Here is a 19438-nt window from a genome sequence, read left to right on the forward strand (position 1 = left end):
GACTAGGGCTCTGACACAGGAACTTTTGTCTTATCTTGCTAGAAATTAGACTAGCACCTTGTTTCCTCACTATTTCTAAATCATTCTGCTGACCTTCCCCCCCCTCCACCTCTTTCTAGTTCATCTTTATGCATAGCCTTTATCTATTATTACCTTTACCTATATATTGTACACATACAATAGATATGTATAATAGGTAATACATACCTATTAGAATGCAAACTCTTTGAAAGGAGGGCAAGTCTCATTTCCTAATAATCTTTAGCCGTAGGACAAGGTCTGGCAAATTCATTCAGAAATTGCTGAGTAGTTCCTTCTGGGTTGCTCCTTAGTCCAGTCAAGTCTGAAGTCTAATCCCATAACTACCCACTAACTTTCCCCTCAATAATCTCCCTCACTTGACTATACACATATGTAGAGTTAAACAAAAAGACCAATTTAACCATGTTGACAAAGATTTGTCTCATTCTCTACCGCTATTCTAGCCAAGTGGTCTCAAAGTGTGTTCTAGGGACCATTCAAGGGGTCCAAGAGGTCAAAACTATTTTCATAATAATATATCTTAGTTTCTAATGTGGCAAATATGAATAAATATGAACACAAACAAAATGTGGCATGACCCAAAAGTTGGTAGGAGGTTGGCTTCATCATCAATCTTCTAAGTCATGATTGGTCACTGCTCTGACGTCTTTCAGAGTCATTTTCTTTTACATTATTGAAGACTAAAAGAGTTTTCAAATTGCTTACATTCTGATGGGCCAAATGTTTTAATTCAACATAACTTCCCACGAAGTCAATTGTTGTTGTTTAGTTATTTTCAGTCGTGTCTGACTCTTCATGACTCCTTTTGGGGTTTTCTTGGCAAAGATACTGGAGTCATTTGCCATTTTCTTTTTCAGCTCATTTTACAAATAGGAACTGAGGCAAACATGGTTAAGTGATTTGCCTAGGATCACATAGCTAATAAATGTCAGAGGTCACATTTGAACTCAAGAAGATGAGTCTTCCTGACTCCAAAGCCTGGCCCTCTGTCCGCTGCGCCACCTAGCATCCAGGAGAAATAAAATAGGCTGTGGCTAAAAGAGCTAATTCACCTACCCAGCTGTGCTCTGATATTTCAATTCATCAGTCGATCTGTTCTCACTGTCTGGACTCCCTCCTATGGTGCAGATAGAAGCCCATCCATGCTTTCTCATACTGTGCCTCTCTTGTCTGTGTCCTCTATAGGGAATCCATCCAATGTCCTGGTGACGAGGTTGAGGGATGATGGGGACCCCAAAATACCGACAGTCTGGGTCGTGCTTGAATGAATTTGACTCAAGCCTTCTTAAAGCCAAAAAAAACAAAGTTTATTAAAGATTCGCCAAATTGGGTCCCCTCTTAAGGAACTTAAACATTTGTGACGCTTGTATTCACAAGCGGGCCTGAGAGAATCCCAGCTAGACAAGTCTGAGCTGGATTGAATCTGAGCACCTTCATGGAGGCGAGATGGAATTTAAATAACAGAAAAGAGTATAGGAGGGATCTGGGGGGGTGGTCTGGTAGTCCAGGGTGATGGGAGGAGGGGTTTAGGAAGGGTCTAGAGGAGACGTCCAAGGAGGGAATCCAAGGAGAGTCAAAGGCTGGAAACAGCTGAAGGCTATCAGGAGATATCAGACTAGGGGGGCACCTAGGTGGGAAGCTGGTGGGGCAATCAAGAGGTAACGACAATGGCCACAGATTTGAGTATGAAAAGCCAGGTTCTGTGGAGAGACACAAGGAGAGCTCAATTTGAGTATGAAAAGCCAGGTTAAGTGAGGAGATGCCAGGGGAGCTCAAAGAAGTTCCCAGAGTCTGAACCCCATCACTGGGAGCCTACCTTTAGGTCTTTCCCTGGGTACTAATGGTGCCCATGAACTGTGCATTAGTGACATGAGCCTCCCATCTTTTTTTCCAATTCCCCTTCTCTTTGTTGACATCCTTTGAGCCCCTTTCCCCACACAAATTTTTACTAGTAGTATGCTGCATCCCCTATACGCCCACCCTGCGCTTCTCCACCCTCTTTGAGTGACTCTGAATATGGGTGTTAATGAGGGGATTGGTTTAAATAACTCCTTAGGTCTCTTCCAGCTTTGAGTCTATCACCCTGTGAGCCATAACTCTCAGACATACAGGATCTACAGCAGAATATTGATGTTTAAAAAGATGGGCCTTTGTTTCTGGGAGAAGTCTGAGGTCATTAAAATCTCCCTGCAATTTCCCAAAGGCAATCCCAGCCCACTTTCCTTGGCTCCACTCAGCAATAGCCCACTCTAAATCAAAAGCCGGCTATTCGAAAGGCCAGCCGAAGCAAGTCAGCAAAGGAGGGGGCTGAAATGAGAGCAGAATGTATTTTTACCAGTATCATTTTAAGAAGAAAGGGAATAAAAGGAGGCTGCCCAAGGCAGGTGATCCCCTAAATAAAACTCCAGATGCTTTTTGGAACAACAGTAGAGATTTAGGAGCTGCGTTACAAAGTGTTCCTGCTGGGTTCAGAGAGCTAAACCTTGGCATCCAGACCACCATGGCCCCATGCCGGAACATAGGCTGCCCTTCTATTCTGCACTGCACAAAGGTGGGGGAGGAAGGGTTATGGGCTGTGATGGAACTAATCAGTAGAGGAGGCAGAATCAAGAGGTAAGTGGAAGATAGCTCTCTAACTTGAACTTGATGTTCTTTGGGGAGCCTCCTACTTGGAGACTCAATCAGACACAGGGAGTCATAAACTGAATGAGACAATCAACATAACAGCTAATAATAGCCAAGTGCTTTATGTGTGTTATCTCCTTTGATCCTCACAACAGCCCTGGGATAATAGGTGGTATTATTTACCTCGTTTGACAAATAAGGAAACTGAGGCAGACAGAGGTTAAATGACATCCCCCAAATACACAGCTAGCAAATGTCTGAGTCCAGGTTTGAACTCATGACTCCAAGTCTATGTGCTAGGAACCGCTAAATATTAGGGATACAAAGAAAGGCAAATACATGGTTCCTAGGTCTCAAAGATCTCACATTATAAGGCGGAGAAAACATGCCCCTCCAAATGGTTCAAATGAGATGTACACGGTATAAATGGAAGGAAATTTCAATTAATGTGAATTCTTTTTCATTTCTGAAGTACCGGACAACATTGGTACGAATAGAAGGTGGGCCAGGTATAACAGCACTCCTGGGGAGGGCATTCTCATTGGCTCTCTCCCACAGGAGAATATAATGGTGAAAGGAATGCTTCATTGGTCATACTTGCCCCAGGGTGACCTGGTATACCTGATCCACACTCTATGCACTCCTGTGCCAGCAAAGTACCTGGTTTTCACCTCCTTCAAAGCTTTCATTTTGTTCAAGCTAAGTCATCTGTACATGCATCTCTTGGTCTTTTGGTATCTGTGACTAGGGAATTCATGCTTCCTCTTCAACAATTCAGGAGTATATTTAGAAAGCAAATTGATGGGTTTAAGAAGCATGTTGTGACAGAATCACAGAATATCTGAGTTGGAAGGGAGCTCAGAGACCATGTGATTCAATCCAGACCTCAACATGAATCCCTTCTACAATGAATTCAGAAAAGGACTGGGATTTAGATCCCCCCCTGAAAGGGACTTCAAGTATAATCAAGACTAGAGTTCACAATTTGGGGATGAGAAGACCTGAATTTGAATCCTGCCTCAGACACTTGAGATCTCTGAGATCCTGGCCAAATTCCCTAATCTTGGTTCCCTAATCTGCAAAATGAGAGGATTGGACTTGAAGACCTCTAAGTCCCCTTCCAACTCATATGATTTTATGAAATGAATTTAAGGTCTTCTAATTCTGTGTCTAGTTCTCCTTCCGCTATACCACACAGCCCTCATCTTACCTTTCTTTTCCTTGTTTCCCTAGTGGACATTGAAAGGGACCAGTCACAGGGCTAAAGGTTGGGTCATTGGTGTAAAAGAGAAGACTGGAAAGAAGAAAGGGTCAGGGGAGTGTCTAACCAGGACTTCAAAGCAGCTGCCATTGTCCTAGTCCTCCAAGAGGGGCTTCATTTTGTTGTCCCTGACATAGCCACCTAGCAGGCAATTGATTGTTAACATTGACCTCTGAACTGACTCCTTTCTGCTCTGCTCATCCATAAATATATCTGGTACTGTAATAAAAGGAGGCAGGGAAGACAGATAGTGGGGGACTCAGGTGTACAGAAGGTCCAATCCATCTCTGCTGGGATAATTTGTTAAAGAATTAACAAGTCCCAGAATAATTAAAAGCTCACTGTTGGGCATATCCAATGGCGATCATTGTTAGAGAAGAGTGTTTGTTTTATTGGACATATTGTTTAGTGAGTTCCAGTCCATGAGATTGGAACAGATCTGAGTTTTCTCTTGACAGCTTCTTGGATTTCTTGAGATTTCAGTGTCCCTGTGCTAGCTAAAAGCATCATGATATGCATTTCGCATGTTGACATATTTCTGTACTTGGAAAATTTGCAACAGACATGACCTAATGCATTAGAAAGACAGGTGGGGGATTAACCATCAGGTAAAATGAAACTCCCTGAGGAAACTGAGAGAGCCCCAGGAAGGTCTTTGTTTATAATTCAAGTTCCAGGGCAAATATCTAGCTTCCTCAGCAAATGGCTTCCTGCTTACAGGAGGTTCCTGCCCTCCATGGTTTGCTCAAGACAGGTAGCACAGGTAATGGCAAGAAAATTCGCCCAAGCATTGGACAACTTGGGGTAGAGGTCCAGCTCTACCAGTCAATAATGGTGCCCCATCAAGTCAACAAACATTTATCAAATGCCTACTATGTGCGAAACAGAAAAATACAAAGAAAGGGGGGAAGGGGAATTCTAAACCCAGTCCTTGACCTTAAGATGCCCACACTCTAATGAGGGAGACAGCATGTATATATGTATGTATGTACACAAGATATATTCAGGATAAATTAGAGATAATTGACAAAAGGAAGGTGGTAACTTGTGTGACTTTGAGCAAGTCCTGAAACCTCTTTTGTTACCTCTAAAGGCGAGATCATCAGAGGTCCATCGACTGAGATCTACAAGGGATCTGAGAGACTCTATAATCCAATCTCTCTCTTCCTCTGCCCATTTAATAGATGAGGAGAACAAGTTCCAAAGAGTGAAGAGACATACCTGAAGTCACACAGACAAAATGAAGATTTGGTTCTGCATGTGAAAGGTAGGTAGGGAGAGAATATATCCTATCTGTTATGTATAGAGGAGCCCTAAGGAGTGGTCTAGCCCACCAAGTAAGGGTCCGAAGCTCTAGTTTCAGAAAGTTTAGCCAATTTTCCTAGCTGTCATGAGCCCCTCCCTCCTCCATTCCTCCCCATCTTCTCCCTTTGCCGTGGCCCAGGAGGTTCTACATTTAGGGTAGAAATATAAAAGAATTTTATAAACTTATCATTGATTTGGTATGTTAACTTTTACACCCATCAGAAGTTTACTTCTTAAAATATAGCTTAGTGTCTCATTTACTATTTGAAATTTTCTCTTTCTCTGCTTTGCATATGTAACATGGTTGACTCTGGCCCCATTCTCTCAGGAACAGGCTTTGTTTCCTCTTCAGCTTTTACCAGATACTTTTCCCTCATTTTGGGGAGCCAGTGACTAGCCTCCCCCCCCCCCCCCCCCCCGTTCCATTTGATCGCTCAACACCAATTAGTCTTTTCATAAGGATATTTTACTTAAAAGTCATAGCAAAAACAAATGTACAAACATTTCTTTCAATATCTTGGGGACATCCACTACTCTCAGTCCCCAGAGGCGGGGATTAGGCTAGAAATTCCAAACAGTTCCTTAACAGCATTGGTCCCACCAAGTTCATATCCAAGGGCATTGTCACTGTTGGCTGTCACTGGACTGGAGTCCCAGACCTATATCTGTTCTTCCAGGTGTTGATGTTGGGCTGGTTACAACACCTGGCTTAGATTCTGGACTCCTGGATCCCCAGGGCTTGAATTTGAAGCCCAGATTGGAGACTCTGCTCCATGTACCTAGAAAAGAAAAAAAAAAGCATGAACGTAAAGAGCAAGAACCCAGGCCTATTTCTTGAGGTCCGCTAGCCTGGGCTGAGGAGAAGGCCACACCAGTTTCACAGAGGAAGCTACTAATGAAGGATCTACCTCATTCCTTCAGACAAAATACACAAAAAGCCTTGGGCCAATGCTGTGTAAAGAAATCATCAATTTCAACTGCACAGCCAGTGGGAAAAGACACTTCCTAGTCATGTGTTAGGCCAACCAGAAACAATTGCAGGATGTCCTAGCCCTCACCATTGTCCTCATAGCAATTCCCTAATGTCCTCCACATGCATAATGCCATCTTGCCAAGCTGATAGGGTCAGCATTACAGCGTTACTCCCATAAAGGAAAACACATTCAAATTCGAGTTTAGAATCTGTTTACTGTACGAAGTTGAAAGTTCACAAAGCATGGTACTGATTCTCCCAAGTGGCTACCTCTCTGTTGCTTTTAGTGAGCAGCGAATTCCCAACTCTCATCACAACTTTTCTCTCCCTAGGGGAGTTAAGGGTCCCACAAGCTTTTAACAGAAAAGAGATGCAGGAAAAAAGAAAATAAAACACTACTTGTTAACTATTAAAAAAAAAAAAGAAAAGAAAAGAGATACAATCAATTCCTCAATTTTCATGGGGGTAATGTTCCTAGAAAATGGGGCAAAAGTAAAAAAATGAGAATATTGATATATATGGGAAACCAAAAGCTTTAATCTTTTGCTAGCGATTGCTGAAAATGCAATTTTCTGCATATGCTTCCTTATTACAAAACATTAATTCTGATAACAACAGTGACCACAAAATAACTCATAAAATGCATTACATGAAATAAAATTGGTAACGTGCAAAATATTTTTTCTTGCTAATACCTTCTTCCTTTTTTGTGAATATAACATACAGATTAGTGAACAGAGAATTTGTAGCAAACCGCGGCTACAGTTAATCTTATCTTATCCACTTATCTTATCATACCAGCACAAAGTTTATCTAATACCTTTATCTTCTCACTAAGCTGCATCACACATTGTGCTCTCTTTGAGCCTAAATAACTTACACTAGGCTTTGGGGGCAAAATTATGACACAAAACTTGAGTTTTGAAGGCGCACAATGAAAATATGCGGCGAATGCACTGGGAGCGCATTACTCTAGGATGGTGGGGTGAACCAGATCAGTGAAGCACATAGTAGGATACCAACTGTGTGCATCAAGTCTCTCATCTTTTTATCTACCACCCATAGCCACAGATGTGTGTGGTTGCCAACACAAAAGTGAAAATGAAGTTCCTAATAAAATAATGGGAATGCTTGGAGTCACAAAAAAAGTTGAATGTGTAAATGTTGAAGATTAACTGTATTGTTCATGTCTTTCTCAACATCCCAGTCCTACAGAAGAGAAAAGGACAATCTCACATAGTGGTATGAATAGTGACATTCTGATTCTTACAGTTTGGCTGAGCCCTAGGTCAATCTAGTGTACCAAAGATCAGGGAGATCCTCTTGGAAATTACCTAGAGCCATCCTGCAAAATGGGATTTTGCAAATTTATACTGCAAGTTCATGATTAGTGCTATGACTTGGATGGGGTACCACATGTACCTTGGTGTAGCCGACTTTCCCTGGCAGCTTCTATGCCACCAGACACCAGGTGCACAAAGGGACAAGAAGGGATTTCTGCTCTCATGTCCTAGGCAGTGTGTTTCTCATCCATCTCCCTGTGAATAGCCCGCCATGCAGTCTTTTCACTGGGACCCCACTGGAGGGTGGAGTGAAGAACTCCAAAGTCTCCATTTCAGGAGAGAACAGAACAGAACATTTCCCTCTAGCTAAGCACCGGTATGCTCCATCATGTTTCCTGCCCCACAGTTGGGCACCTTCCTTCCCCCTTTTTGGCTTCCTTTTGTGTATTGTCTTCCTTAATTAGACTATAACCTTTTTTAAAAAATTATTTTATTTCTTTTCAATTTTCTACAATCACTTCCATATATCTTAGATTTTTTCCCCTTTTCTCCCCCTCCTTCTAGACTATAAGCTTCTTGAGGGGTGGGAGCTCTTTTATATATTTCTATTCCTAGCACTTAACACAGTGTCCAGCACATAGCAAGTACTTAATGAAAGTTCATTGACTGACTGACTGTGTGCTTCCACTTGACTGACTGCCATCTCTGACCTGGTTGCTGCCCTGCAGGTTTTGGGGATCTAATCTGGTCTCACCCTAGTGGTGTGCTCAAGCCAGCTCCTAGCCAATTGTTAAATTTTCAGTGCAACCATTTACACCTCTGAAATGGCCAAACACTGCAAATCAGGGCTTGTTTTTTATTTTATTGATTTCTAGACTTAAAGAAAATGTTAATAATGCATATTAAACTTAAGTATGCCAAGCATACTTCCCTGCCCCCCTAACAAAACTGGTTTAGCAGCATTCCCCTGTTTGCCCCCCCATCATTCAATCTGTCTTTTTAAAAATTAATTTATTTGTTTCAATCTGTCTTTTGTAAAGAGTTTCATGTTCAACTAATCAATAGATGACATGCCCATCACTTTGCTCTCAATCCTTTGCTTCCACTTTTCAGAGTGCCCAGGTCTAAGGGACAAGCCAGAGAACTGTGAGTACCACATCTGCTCATGTGTTGTATTCATACGGAGCAGAGCCAGTGAGTTATCCACTTATCTCAAATGAGACAAAAGTGAATTATTGCTGTTTGGTCTTGTCTGACTCTTTGTGAGCCCTCTGGGGTTATCTGGGAGTGGTTACCATTTCCTTCTTCAGTGAATTAGGCAAACAAAGGGTAAGTAACTTGCTGTGTCTGAGATTCTGATATAATATAATATGATATAAAAATTTGTATCTGAGGTCAAATTTGAACTCAGGTCTTCCTGACGGCAGGTCCAGCACTCTATCCACTGTACTACCTAACTGCCTCAGACATTTATGCAGAACTTTGTAAATTTGAAAGTGGTCAATGACTGCTTTTCTCCCAACATAACAGGGCCGTTAAGAGAATCAAATGGGCTAATGTGAGTGAAAATACAATGGAAATGAATATAAATGGTTATAGTCCATAACAGCTCACATTTCTATGCCTTAAGGTTTGCAAAGGTTTGCCTCACAATAATTCTGAGGTGAATAATATTATTATCCTTTCTTACAAGTAAGGAAACTGAGTCACACAGAGGTTAGGTCACTTTGTCACGGTCACACACAGGTAAGCGTCAGACCCAAGGCTTGAACCTGACCTTCAGTCCTGGGCCCTCTACCCTTGGCCATGCTAAATATTACAATTAATCCAGGTCTGCTCAAAAGAGAACTCACATAATCAAAGTTTCTCAGCCTGTTAGACCATGGCATAGTGAGGTTCAGAGTAACATGTGCTCAAATCTCTGTCAAGCTGAACTTTAGCCAATTTCCCCTCATGGGTACACATTTTGGAACCACTTTATCACTTGTTAAAAGCTTTAAAACATTTTTTTCACCTGTGATTTCATCAGTATGAAGAACTGGTATGAAAATTCCCTTCATAGACAGAGTGACGCTTCATCTATGATTTAGAGCTTTAGAGCAGGGGTATTCACTTTTTCTTATGTTGGGAACCCTTTAGGTAGTCCAGTAAAGACAAGGGCCTATGCTCAGAATGATGTTTGCCACCTACACTCAGCATCAAGGAAAATACTAAATTTCAGCTAGATCCTAGTGATAAGCAAAGATATTTTTTTTACTTCCAAGTTCATAGACACCCCTCCCCAACTCTGTCCATAAGACTCTTGGGGATCTCTTGATCCCAGGTCAAGAGCCCTGGTTTTGGAGAGCCACCTGGGGCACCAGGACATTTTGTGACTTACCTGAGCTCCCATCACTAGCCTGTGTCAGAAGCTGTAGTAGACCACATGCCTTCCTGTCTCCAAGCCTGGCCCTCTATCCACTCAGCCAGGCTATCTCTCATCAAAGCACACCCCCTAAAAATAAACAAAGAATGAGAGTTATGATGGCAGTGGATTAAATATGGTGTTACGCCATTCCTTTTGAAATATCCCATCAAACTGGGGGACGGGAGGGCGCTATCCCACTGGCCCCACATTTGTTGAGTTTATGTGTAAGTATGACCTGGTTTAGTCTTAAAATTGCCCATGATGATAGCACATGAAAGTGCCCTTGTCAGGAAGCTCAGGGGCCAATCTCGCCTCAGACATTTACTAACTTTGTTAACTCCTAGCAAATCACCAAGCATTTATTAACCACATTGCATGTGACCGGCACTATGCTTAACATGAGGAGCACAAGGAAAAGCCAGGTCTCTGTCAGGAGCTCACAATCTGATGGGGGAGAGGAGGTACCAACAACTATGTCCTTACAAGGCTGTTACTGTTCTTTGTTCTGTAAGAGGACCATGACATCAGAAAGGTGATGCCTTACAAATGACTTGGGAATGAATTGGATTTAAGTGAGGCAGGATTGTGCAAAGTCACCAGCCTCACTTTATCCTCCAGAGCCTTCTTGATTCAGTGGCAAGATAGAGATCAGGACAGCTGGAGATGGTCGCCATGTGCAAGGCACATGCAGAGTAGACAGAAGCTGGGTTGCCTGGAGAGTCTTCTAAAGAGGGTCGGCTTCCAGGTAGCTCTTGAAGAAAGCTAGGATTCTAAGAGGAGGAGAAGGAGCATTGTAGTTATGGGGACAGAGCTGTACTAAATCTTGCATTGGGAAACCTGTGTTTGAATACTATTTCTGACACTTTCAGACATGGCAACTCCATTACTGCCTTTGAGTTTCCTCATCTGTAAAATGGGGTGAGTTGTATAGACTGTCCTTGGTAAATCTTAACCTTCTACGTATCTGTGAGTTAGTATCAATCAGCCAACAGACACAATGCACACCTACTATGTGCACACACTGTGCTAGGTGCTTTTACAAATATCATCTCATTCGATCCTCACAACATCGCTGCAAGGTTGGTGGGTTTTTTTACAATTGAGGAAACTGGGGCAAGCAAATAAATGACATAACCAGGACAGTTAGTGAGTGTCTGAGGTCAAATTTGAACTCAGGTCTTCTTGACTCCAGGCTCAGTGCTCTACTAGAGGAGAGCACCACCTAGCTGCTCCTATAGTTATAAACCTTTTGAAGTCAATATTCCTTTGTAAAAGCGAATCCAATAGTTAGTAGTTAAATGGAATTCGGGGACAGGAGAACCTCCTCCATCCTGGAAGAAACATTATCAGCGGGAGATGAAACCATTTACAGAGAACCTGGATACCCCCAAAACTCTTCAGGACACTGGAGAACCCTCATCGGGGCTGGGAAATGTGAAATATAACACATCTAGCCTTGGGGGCCAAAGTAGTCAGTGTTACAAATATATCATGTAATAACATAAAAAAACCTGTAATGAATATAAATTATAAAATCCTCTACAAACCAGTTTAGAGGAATATTATCGAACGCTTGATAAATGAGAGAAAAGAAAATGGTCTAAAAAAAAGAATCACGTTTTTCCAGATCTGCATTCCTCCCTGAGCTGGTTCTTTGGTGACCATAACTTCAACAGACTGCAGATGGACAACGAACTGGGACCAGAAATAAATATGAGAGAGAGAGTAGGTTGGATTTCATTTCGGAAACTGTGCAGCAGCTTCAATGAACTCAAGCTTTTCCCTGAAACAAAAACCCATCTTTATAGCAACGAAATTTTATCTGGTAATACCAGCTGGCATGTGATGTCTGGCATATGGCATCTCTGAAGAGTCAGATTTGTAGGTCACCCAAAGGCCAATGGAGAGATATATAGTGGGTATAAATATTACTGATAGCACATAAAAGTTATCATCAAAGAGATGTATGGCCAGAAAGGGAGGTGGGCTGGTTTTGGAGGAAGAAGGAGAAATAACAGATGGGCAAATCACGTGCTGTCCTGGTAACCAGGTAATGTGGAGAGCCTTAGGGAAAGGCTCCCAGCCTGAGTGGACCCCCTGAGGAGAATTTATGGGGGAATATGGACAAGAATCGCATAGAAGGAGAAGGCATGGAGAGATTGCTATTTATACTACTGGAGGGAGTACCCACAAAGACATGACGATGGATTCGTTCAACATTAAAGTTCTTAAAATCATTAGCCAGGACCCTTTACTCAATAAATGTTCTGTCTGTCTGTCTATCTATCTATCTATCTATCATCTGTCTATCTATCTATCTATCTACCTATCTGTTTGCCTATCTGCCTGTCTATCTGTCTCTTTCTCTATCTCATATCACACATTTATGTATTTATATATGTATTTACTTACATATCTTTAGTAAATATCAACAAATCTATACATTCAAATATGCAAGAATTTTTAAAAAGGTTGTATATGAGACCATAAATTTTTCTTATTTGTGATTTGTTTTTCAAAAATGTATACATTGCCTTTAATGAAGGAATAAGTGTTAATTATTAAATATTAATAATTAGGAAGCATTAATTATTGTTAATGAATATTAATTATTAGTAAGTATTAATTATTAGGAATAAACATTAAGAATGTGTTCAATAGAATGTTTACTCTGGGGTAGAGAAACCTTCAGTGGGACATTACATAGAATATTTGAATGATCATCACAGAGAGAGAGAAGAGGAATTGCTGAGCCTTGCTCTGCTGAGTTTTCTAGAAAGAAAACAAAAGAGGCAGGAGTGTAGATTTTGGCCAGCTATAGGGAAGAATTCCCGGATAATTAACACCATTCTAAAGGGGATTCCACCCTCAACTTTACCTTCTAGAATGCTCTTCCTTCAAGGCTCAGCTCAGGGAAGGGGGTACAGGGGCAGCTTTTCCACAGTCTTCCCCGATTGTTCTGCTTTTTTTCTCAGGTTTCTAGAGTACCCTGGGCCTCTCTTATTCCCCAGTTATGCTCTTTCTTGTATTCTGTGTATCAGTGGAAGTGTTATAAGTGTCTCCTGACCACTCCCACAGAGAATGGGCTCTTTAAGGACATCCATTGTCAATTTTTATTTTGACATCCCCAGCACCAAGTCAATTCCTTCCCTACAGTAGAAATATAATTTTTGCACTCAGCACATGATTGCTGTATAGTAGGTGCTCAAACAATGCGTGTTGACTTGATTACATCTTTTGAAATGAGTTTCTTGTTACATTTATACATAGGCTGTCCTTAAGAACCTTAGAAATAGCAGTACTCCCCTTTTCACCCCCAAGCCACCAGACCTACTTCCAGCACAGCCCCCAGAACCATCATTAAGGGAGAAATCATCATGGGGACAAGCTCCACCTTCCTTATCAGCATCACCAACAACCACTGACCAGTCACACCAAAGATAAACGTATCCCTCCACCCCCCAACCTCATCCCCCTGACCAGGGCTCCTGCATCCATCCTCAGGCGTCACTCAGGAAAGCAGCTCCTGCAGAGAAGAGATGGGCCATCCCCACCCACTGCTGACCCACTGCTACACACAGGGCAGGCAAGACAACTTGGCTGAAGAAACACTGGACATAGCCTGAGAAAGAGACAGGAGGCAGCATGTGCCCAATAGGGGAAAGAGGATAAGCATTTATAAAGTACCTAGTGTATGCCTGACACTAGGCTTCACAGTCATTATTTCATTTGATCCTCACAGCAACCCCGGGAGGGAGATGCTATTATTATACCCATTTTATAGTTGAGGAAACTGAGGCAAACAGAAGTTAAGTAACCTGCCCTGAGCCACACAGTTAGCGAGTGTCTGAGGTTAGATTTGAACCTGATTCTTTCTGATTCCAGGCCTAGCACTCCATCCACTGCTCCACAAGCTGCCTCCAAGGCAAGTCAAATCATTACTACCACCTTGACTGCCAGTTCCCCTCAAATCCTGATTGGGAGAGCCCAGTATCCTGAACCTAAGAGTCCTGGGAATAATCATGCTTCCAGCCTGCTACCCTCAGTCATCATCCAGTGGAGATACAACGCAGCAATGTGCTCCTGCAGGGCCAGGAGCCCCAGGTCCTGAAGACCCAGAAAGGAAAGTTCTTGCCACCCAAGTCCTTGACTCTATCAAATGGCTCCATAACAGAAACTGATATCAGTTAATCAATGGAAATGATATTAAAGAAGAATCATTACCATTTGCTTTGCTGCTGAATCCTAAGAACCACAGGGCCTTTTCTCCTGATTTGCAGTTTCCACAGTCAGACAGGTGTTAGAGTGGATAGGCCCATGAACCTGGAGTCAGGAAAAGACTGGAGTCCAAATCTGGTTTCAGACACATACTAGCTGTGTGACCTTGGGCAAGTCACTCATTCCTGTTTGCCTCAGTTTCCTCATCTATAAAATGTGTTGGAGAAGGAAATGACGAACCACTTTAGTATGTTTACCAAGAAAAGTCCAAATGGGGTCACAAAGAGTCAGACATGACTGAACAATGACAACAAAAGATAAATTATGTCACCCATGCCTGGGGTGTGCTGGAACCAACTCAACCCAGCCTGAGAACTGATTGGTAAATTTTCACTGTGAGTATTTAACATCTTGGAAATTGACAAATGCTACAAATCAGGACTTCACATTATTTTGTTGATTGTCTAGAGTTGAGAAAGTGATGGAGAAAGTGTAAATAAAATGAATTAAACTTAAAAGTGTACCATGAACATTTTTTCTCCCCAGAGAGCTGGTTGTTAAACGTTTACCAGCATATTCATACTATGTCACACAAGTTATAGAGCCAGGATTTTAACCTGTGTTTTCTGACTCCAAATCCATTGCTCTCTCTGTTTCACCAGGACCCCCCCAAAGGAGAGAATGATCACCTCCAGGGAGGGGGACAGCTTCATGGAAGACATTTCCCTAGACTTATGCCTCGAAGAACAATTTGCTTCTGAGCAACACTCAGCTGCATCTCTCTCTGGAAAAAATGGGAGGAAAAAGAACTGGATTCCTGTTATCTGAAAGCCTTGACTGGTTTTGTTACTAGTTAACATTTTTCACAATAAATATTCATTTTTTTAGAAGTATCCTCTTCCCTATACTCTTAAGGAACAAACCTATGAACTTGGCCGCAGTCATGATGTAATTAAGACTGTGCCCTAAGCTAGTACTGTAACTGCTGGAAGAGTCATTTGCATAGATTTTCATCAATGAGTGTTGGCTTAGAAATTTGTGGGGGAGGAAATTGTTCATGCCCTTTGACTCAGTCTGGATATATACCCTGAGTAGGTCAAAGGCAGCAAGAAAGGTCCTCATATAACAAAATATTCAGAGCAGTATTCTTTGTGCTAGCAAAGAACTAGAAGCAAAGTGGTTCCCCATAATGGGGAAATGGCTGAATAAGTTGTTGTCTAGGAATTTAATGGATGAATTCAGAGAAACCTAGGAAGACTTGTATAAAGTAATGTGTATGTTCGTCCTTCATTGCCAAAGAAGACCATGCCATCAGAGAAATGATGACATCACTTGCACTTTGTTTTGAGTGAGGTCACCAGCCTCACTTCTTCTCCAGAGCCATCTGAATCCAGAGACCAGATATTCATCAAGATGACTGGAGATGACCCAGGATGAGGCAATTGGGGTTGAGTGACTTGCCCAAGGTCACACAGCCAGTGAGTGTCAAGTGTCTGATGTGACATTTGAACTCAGGTCCTCCTGACTCCTGCTCTATCCACTGCACCACCTAGCTGCTCCTGTATAATGTAATACAGAGAAAAGGGACCAGAATGAGATCATAATTACATGACTGTTGTTTTGTTTTCCAGTCATGTCTGACTTTTTCTGAGCCCATTTGGGGTTTTCTTGGCAACGATGCTGGGGTGGTTTGTCATTTTCTTCTCCAGCTCATTTTACAAATGAGGAAACTGAGGCAGACAGGGTGAAGTGACTTGCCCAGGGTCACACAGCTAGTAAATGTGTGAGGTCAGATTTGAACTCAAGAAGATGAGTCTTCCTCACTCCAGGCCCAACGTTCTATGCAATATGACACCACTTAGTGGTCCCCATAGTTACATAATAACAGCTAATATTTTTATAGCCCTTTAAGGTTTGCAAAATTTGATCCTCACAATAGCCCTAAGGAGTAGGAACTCTTATTATCCCCATTTTATAAATGAGGAAACTTTGGCAGACAAAGGTTAGGTGACTCACCTAGGGTCAAGCAGCTAGCAAGTGTCTAAAGCAGGATTTGACCTTTGTAAGGTTTAGATCTTTCTTACCCCAAAGCCAGCATCTGAACCTCCAATCCATATTCCTTTTACAAAATGCCCTTGGTAGTGTAAATGAAAACAACATATTAAGGCAGTAAAATTTAGATAATTTCCATGAACAGTCTTGGCCATAGACAACAACTATCTTCTCATTAGAAAATGGGCAATTAGGGCCCAGAATATCACGCACATGCCACCAGGCGTTGTTGGTTGCTTGGTTGTTTGGCTTTGAAGGTTGTTTGTTGGGAGTGGGGGTAGGAACAGGTCAATGGTGGGAGTATATGGGAGATGGTTGTATGTAGAGAAAAGTAAAAAGTATCAATTGAAAATATGCTTTAAAAAATTTACGAGTGTCCCATGGAAAGGGAAAAGCTGGGTAACAGTGATGACTCATCATGAGAACAATTTTGTCTGTTTCAGCAATTTCCCCTCTTTATCAAAGTGCACTGTTGTGGCAAACTAGGCTTGAATCTCACTTTTGGCCCTTGGGTGATCATGGTCAAGTCAATTCGATTTAAATCCAAATCCAATATGGCACTAGGGCCACAGAACTGGATTGGAATCCCAGCTCTTGCTGTCTTGATAAGTCCCTTTGCATCTTAGGATGCAAAGGTTTCCTCATCAATGAAAAGAGGACTTGGATGAAAGGATCTCTTAGGTCTCTTCCAAGTCTACTTATCTATCAATCAACCAATGAGCATTTATTAAACACAAGAAATGTGCCAGGTATTCCGCTAGACCCTGGGGATTCAAAGATAAAAGCAAAATGCTTTCTACCCTCAGGGAGACTAGATTCTAATGGAAGAGACAACAGGCAGACATAGATGTATAGACAAGATTCAGAGAAAGTACATAGAAGGTGATAGCAGAGGGTAAGGCACCTGCAGTTGGGAACATGGCGACCAAGAAAGAAATCCTGAAGAAGGAGGCACTTGGGTTTAGCTTTCATAGTTTTTCATTTTACATACATGTTTAAAATATGCTTTCTCCTCATCTTGGACCTCTTCCTAGTCCTACCCCCACACCCAGCAACACATCTCTGGACATGGCATTCTAGTTATCGACTAGAAGAAAACTTAAAGCATCATTTTGTCCCTCACCCTGCCCACAAAGATATTTGTGGACTGTGCGTGTGGGTGTGGATTATTTTTAAATTTATGATGATGTCATTTTGATGTTTATAGCACCGTGAGACCAACAGCATTGGCTTTTTCCACCACCGTTTTCTTTCCTCCAACCTCCAGGGCTTGGATTCAAGTGGAATATTTTCCTATTGTCCTTTACAGTTGGATTAATGAATGAAAGAAAAGGCACTTACTGCATGCAAAACACATTGGAAGCACTGAGATAATAAATGGAAAAGAGAGTTCATGTCTTCAAAGAGATTATATTCTCGTAGCAGGAGGGTTCAGTCTTCCAGTGGAGGGAAAGACCCAGAGGTCTAGAAGGTCACAGGAGGCCAAATGGCAACTCTCTGGCAACTGGACCATCTAGAGGCAGAGTGGATGAGAAGGCTTTGGGTCCTGGACACCTACCTCCATGAAGGTCTGCAGGTGGTGATGGTGATCCTGGCAGGCTCACATAGCCTTCTCTCTCTCCCTTGGAGTATCTTGCTATTTAACTGGGTGCCTATTGGTGGCAGTGGTAGTGGAGCTATTGGGCTGGGTCTCCACTTTAATGCTAACTTAAAGTTAGAATGTTCCAAGTTTAAAGAATTAAGGGCCCTGCTCTACAGAGGAGTTAATTGTTCAGCCCCACCCCCCATACACCTCATTAATTACTTTGTCTCTTGGCTGTTTCAAGGACCAGACTGAAATCAGCACCCAGTAGGAAGAGGGGAATGAATCTCCTGGAATCCTGGTTCCATGTTGCCTTTGTGATGGACTATTAGTTATTTTTGAAGTTGAGAATTGAGGACTTGATTAGTACTTTCTGGATCTTTTAAATAGTAGCTGACATTTCATACAGGGCTTTTAGGTTTGGAAGTGTTTTGCATACGTTATCTCCTCTCTCTCTCTCTCTTTTTAACTATATCTAAGAGACATTGCATGCTTCCTTCCTGCCAAACCTTTTAAATAATTTTTGTTGTTCAGTCATGTCTGACTCTTTGTGACCCCATTTGAGGTTTTCTTGGCACACATACTGGAGGGGTTTGCCATTTCCTTCTCCAGCTTATTTTACAGATGAGGAAACTGAGGCAAACAGGGTTAAGGGACTTGCCCAGCATCACACAGCTAGAAAGTGTCTGAGGCTAAATCTGAACTCAGCTCTCTCTGACTTCAGGCCTGGTGTTCTATCCACTGTGCCATTGAACTGTTCCCTTTTTATTGTTATCATATTATAACACAATAATAAACTAAATTCATCCTCTTTTTTGGCCCAGACCTAGTATTTCATCAATGAAAGGAACTCTTTGGTGAAGATACTTCTCTCTTCCAATGCCCACCAATACAGATTTGGTAACTTTTCACTTTTATCTCAATGGTCCTTTGAGAAATTAGGTGATTCTCCTTGGGTCACACAGTCAGTGTATGTCAGAGACCAGGCTTTAACTCAAGTCTTCCTGACTCTAAGGACTACTTTCTATCTACTTTTCCACCACTTCTTCCCATGTGTAATGGAGCACTGATCAAGGCCAACAGTGCTTAAGAACGTATGCAGCATTGTGGCAGATGAAATCCCCCTGTGCATTGGAGGGCATTCATATAACACATTTACATCTTCTTGTTTCTGTTACTACTACCACCAATGGCTAACATTTATAGAGTATTTACTATGTGCCAAGCACTGTGCTAAATGCTTTACAGTTACTATCTTATTTGATCTTCATAACAACCCTGCAAGATAAGTACTATCATATCCCCATTTTACAGGTGAAGAAACTGAGGCAAGCAGAGGTTAAGTGACTTGCCCAGAATCACACAGCCAGTAAGTGTCTGAATCCAGATTGGAACCCAGGTCTTCCTGACTCCAGGCCTGGTACTTTAACCACTGGGCCATTTAGTTGCCCTATCTTCTCCATTATTTTATTAAGTGGGCTGAAACAATTAATCAGGAGTGTCCTGACCAAGTATTTTCTACTCCGCCTCACCCCATACACACATTCAGAGAACCTCACTTTAAAAGCAAATCATGCCAGAATTAGCTAATTTTCTTTTTGGTAGGATTACTACACTGGTAAATGAAGAAAATTCTGTAGATAATTTACTCAGATTTTAACAGTGTTTGATAAGGCATTCCATGAGATCC

This window comes from Notamacropus eugenii, chromosome 2 (genome assembly GCF_028372415.1).
Source record: "Notamacropus eugenii isolate mMacEug1 chromosome 2, mMacEug1.pri_v2, whole genome shotgun sequence".
Taxonomy (NCBI): Eukaryota; Metazoa; Chordata; class Mammalia; order Diprotodontia; family Macropodidae; genus Notamacropus; species Notamacropus eugenii.